A 5,000-nucleotide genomic window follows, 5' to 3' on the forward strand; every position below is an offset into this window, starting at 1 on the left:
TGCGGTGGGCCGCACTTCTCCCCTAGTAGGACGTCGCGACCCGCTGGGTGCCGGCCTACGGCCCGGGTGCGCAGCCTGTCCTTCCGCGGGCCTCGGTTCGCGTCTGTTGGGCAGAGCCCCGGTGTCCTGGCTGGCTGCCCGGCGGTATATCTGGAGGAGTCGATTCGCCCCTTTGGGCGCTCGGGCTCCCGGCAAGCGCGCGCGGTTCTTCCCGGATGACGGACCTACCTGGCCCGGCCCCGGACCCGCGCCGCTGTTGGCTCGGGATGCTCTCGGGCGGAATAATCGCTCCCGTCAGCGGCGCTTCAGCTTTGGACAATTTCACGACCCGTCTTGAAACACGGACCAAGGAGTCTAACATGTGCGCGAGTCATTGGGCTGTACGAAACCTAAAGGCGTAATGAAAGTGAAGGTCTCGCCTTGCGCGGGCCGAGGGAGGATGGGGCTTCCCCGCCCTTCACGGGCGGCGGCCTCCGCACTCCCGGGGCGTCTCGTCCTCATTGCGAGGTGAGGCGCACCTAGAGCGTACACGTTGGGACCCGAAAGATGGTGAACTATGCCTGGCCAGGACGAAGTCAGGGGAAACCCTGATGGAGGTCCGTAGCGATTCTGACGTGCAAATCGATCGTCGGAGCTGGGTATAGGGGCGAAAGACTAATCGAACCATCTAGTAGCTGGTTCCCTCCGAAGTTTCGCTCAGGATAGCTGGTGCTCGTACGAGTCTCATCCGGTAAAGCGAATGATTAGAGGCCTTGGGGCCGAAACGACCTCAACCTATTCTCAAACTTTAAATGGGTGAGATCTCCGGCTTGCTTGATATGCTGAAGCCGCGAGCAAACGACTCGGATCGGAGTGCCAAGTGGGCCACTTTTGGTAAGCAGAACTGGCGCTGTGGGATGAACCAAACGCCGAGTTAAGGCGCCCGAATCGACGCTCATGGGAAACCATGAAAGGCGTTGGTTGCTTAAGACAGCAGGACGGTGGCCATGGAAGTCGGAATCCGCTAAGGAGTGTGTAACAACTCACCTGCCGAAGCAACTAGCCCTGAAAATGGATGGCGCTGAAGCGTCGTGCCTATACTCGGCCGTCAGTCTGGCAGTCATGGCCGGTCCTTGCGGCCGGCCGCGAAGCCCTGACGAGTAGGAGGGTCGCGGCGGTGGGCGCAGAAGGGTCTGGGCGTGAGCCTGCCTGGAGCCGCCGTCGGTGCAGATCTTGGTGGTAGTAGCAAATACTCCAGCGAGGCCCTGGAGGGCTGACGCGGAGAAGGGTTTCGTGTGAACAGCCGTTGCACACGAGTCAGTCGATCCTAAGCCCTAGGAGAAATCCGATGTTGATGGGGGCCGTCATAGCATGATGCGCTTTGTGCTGGCCCCCGTTGGGCGAAAGGGAATCCGGTTCCTATTCCGGAACCCGGCAGCGGAACCGATACAAGTCGGGCCCCTCTTTTAGAGATGCTCGTCGGGGTAACCCAAAAGGACCCGGAGACGCCGTCGGGAGATCGGGGAAGAGTTTTCTTTTCTGCATGAGCGTTCGAGTTCCCTGGAATCCTCTAGCAGGGAGATAGGGTTTGGAACGCGAAGAGCACCGCAGTTGCGGCGGTGTCCCGATCTTCCCCTCGGACCTTGAAAATCCGGGAGAGGGCCACGTGGAGGTGTCGCGCCGGTTCGTACCCATATCCGCAGCAGGTCTCCAAGGTGAAGAGCCTCTAGTCGATAGAATAATGTAGGTAAGGGAAGTCGGCAAATTGGATCCGTAACTTCGGGATAAGGATTGGCTCTGAGGATCGGGGCGTGTCGGGCTTGGTCGGGAAGTGGGTCAGCGCTAACGTGCCGGGCCTGGGCGAGGTGAGTGCCGTAGGGGGTGCCGGTAAGTGCGGGCGTTTAGCGCGGGCGTGGTCTGCTCTCGCCGTTGGTCGGCCTCGTGCTGGCCGGCGGGTGCAGGATGCGCGCGCCTGCGCGGCGTTCGCGCCCCGGTGCTTCAACCTGCGTGCAGGATCCGAGCTCGGTCCCGTGCCTTGGCCTCCCACGGATCTTCCTTGCTGCGAGGCCGCGTCCGCCTTAGCGTGCTCCTCCGGGGGCGCGCGGGTGCGCGGATTCTCTTCGGCCGCCATTCAACGATCAACTCAGAACTGGCACGGACTGGGGGAATCCGACTGTCTAATTAAAACAAAGCATTGCGATGGCCCTAGCGGGTGTTGACGCAATGTGATTTCTGCCCAGTGCTCTGAATGTCAACGTGAAGAAATTCAAGCAAGCGCGGGTAAACGGCGGGAGTAACTATGACTCTCTTAAGGTGGCCAAGTGGCGGCGGTGTGGCTGCATCCGGACTTGGCTTTTCGAAGTGCGGTCTTGATGTAGTCGTGCTGCTGCTGCGAGGTGCCTTCCTTGGGTTATAGTTACAGGGAGAGTGATGCGCAATACATGGGCCTAGCCCTCTTAGCCTCTCCTCTCCTGCGGTCTTCTCCCCTTCTCGTGGGCCCGCTGATTTTCGCAGAGTGGAAGACCGCACCAGGGGCTTGGGGGGGTTACCAGCCCCCCCTCGCATTATCCCTTTATAGTTGGGGGCAGCCGACAAGAAACAAGAGATGGTGGCCCTTCCGCTGAAGGTGCCACCCCAGCTACCCCAGCACCTATCCGGCCAACCGGCCGTAACGAAAATGCGATAGTTTGTGTAGCTCCCTTTGCTTGCAGTGAGTGCCACCGCACTTTTACACGAAGAACGGTCTCGGGGGTCCATCGCCGCCGCCAACACCCTGCGGCCGCCAACGCTGAGATCGTGACGGAGAGGCATCGCGCGAGGTGGACGGAGGAAGAAGTCCTGTCGCTCGCCAAGGCAGAGGCCGAACTGTTCCTTGAGAGGGACGCCCGGTTCTTCTTTGTAAATCAAGAACTTACCAGGATGTTCCCCGACCGAACGCTTGAGGCAATCAAGTGCCGACGGCGGCAAGCTGCCCACAAGCAGCTCGTCCGCCAATTCATGGAGGCACTTGAGATCGGTCGGGGCGAAGAGCCGGCGTCCCGCCGTGGAGCAGCGAGCTCGCTGCCTGACGCGGGCGAGGCCGCTGCGCCGCCCGTCGACGCAGCCGAGGACTTCGCGGCCGACACCACCGGGCCGCCGCCGGAGGGGCCGACTGACGCCGCCATCTGGGAGCATCTGGCGGGGCTACCTGCTTCCGCCCAGCGTTTCTCTGCCCTGGATCGAGTCATTGGTCTGGGGCGGGGCACGCCGCCCGATGTCATCCTGGGCATGCTCCCGGATGCCCTTGCGTCGGTCGGGTCCAGGGGGGAGAGGTCGATCACCAGGACACAGCGGCCGCGCCAATCATCCAAGCGGCCGCCTGCCGCCCCGCCGCTGCAGAAGCGCAAGCGGCGCCGCTGGGAATACGCGCGCACACAGGACGCCTTCCGTAGGTCGCGTGCACGTTGCGTGCGCGGCTTGCTGGACGGCACCCTGCTGCAGCCGCCACCCGACATCCCCGGTCTGCTGGACTTCTGGCGGACCTCTTCACGAAGAAGCGATCTCCACCGCCGGCTTCATCCGTGACCGCCTTCTCCCGCACTCGGAGCCTGTCGCTCCTGAGTGCCTATGGGGGCCGGTCACACGTGAGGAGGTCGCTGCTGCCTTGCCGCCCAGGGGATCGGCAGCCGGGCCGGACGGCCTGACTCCAGCGGAGCTGCGGCGCCTGCCGCATGAAGTCCTGGTGAAACTCTTGAACCTCTTCCTCCTGGCCCGCGCCCTCCCCGAGCGTCTGCTTCGCGCCCGGACGTCACTTCTCCCCAAAACGGCTGCACCAACAACCCCCCGCTGACTTTCGCCCCATTACGGTCTGCTCGGTGTTGGCGCGGACCTTTCACAAGGTTCTCGCGTCACGCCTGATGCGTGCATGTGCTGTGGACGAACGTCAGCGGGCATTCATCCCCCGGGATGGGATGTTGGAAAACACCTTCATCTTGGACACTGCTCTCACCGACGCAGTCCGCTCCTGTCGCTCTGTTTTTGTGGCATCGATCGACGTCTCTAAAGCGTTCGATTCGGTGGACCATGCTGCCCTCCGCCCCGTGCTGAGGGCTCATGGCCTGCCGGATTGCTTTATTGAGTACGTCGAAAGGTGTTACGAGGGTAGCACGACAGTGATAGCGGGCGGCGCCGACGTGGGCGTGCCCCTGCAGCCGGCTAGGGGTGTGCGTCAGGGTGACCCCCTCTCCCCCCTCCTTTTCAATTTTGCGGTGGACTATGTTTTGAGTCAACTTCCCTCCCACATCGGAGCTCGGATCCTTGGTCGCAGAGTTAACGCTGCGGCCTTCGCAGATGACGTCCTGCTTTTTGCATCGACCGCGAGGGGATTGCAGTCCCTCATCGACGCAGCCGTCGCAGCCCTCGCCCATCTGGGGCTGCAGATCAACGCCCGGAAGTGTTTCACCCTCGCCTTAGTCGCGTCTGGGCGCGACAAGAAGGTGAAGGTCGACGCCGACGTTACCTTCAAAGCGGGCAACGCCACCGTGCCCGCCCTACGTGTGGGTGAAACCTTCCGGTACCTGGGACTGCAATTCTCCACCGCGGGTCGCTGCGTTTTCAACCCACGACGCCACCTGGTGGAGCAGCTGGACGTCATCTCCCGAGCTCCGCTCAAGCCGCAACAGCGCCTCCACGCCCTCACCACCGTACTTCTGCCTGGCCTGTACCATGGGCTGGCCCTCAGCCGCACCCGAGTGGGTGCGTTGAAAGCGGCAGATGTGACCATCCGTGCCGCCGTCAGGAGATGGTTCCGCCTTCCGGCGGACACTCCCCTGGGCTACTTCCACGCTCCTGTAGCCCCAGGGAGGCCTCGGCATCCCATCATGCCGATGGATGGGGCCAACACTTCGCCGAGTCCCGTCTCCTGGCGCTGAAGAGGATTGGGCCAGCCGCCGACGGTGCAGGCCGGGACGAGGTGCAGCGTGAGATTGAGGCGCTGGAGCGGCATCTTATGTGGGAGGGCCACCTCCTCAAATCGTCGACAC

General features: G+C 62.7%; 1 pseudogene; it reads left to right on the forward strand.

Annotated features, from left to right (window-relative positions):
• The window catches only part of LOC124773870, a 7,969-nt pseudogene that overhangs the window by 595 nt on the left and 2,374 nt on the right, over positions 1-5,000 (forward strand).

This window comes from Schistocerca piceifrons, unplaced genomic scaffold (assembly GCF_021461385.2).
Source record: "Schistocerca piceifrons isolate TAMUIC-IGC-003096 unplaced genomic scaffold, iqSchPice1.1 HiC_scaffold_958, whole genome shotgun sequence".
Taxonomy (NCBI): Eukaryota; Metazoa; Arthropoda; class Insecta; order Orthoptera; family Acrididae; genus Schistocerca; species Schistocerca piceifrons.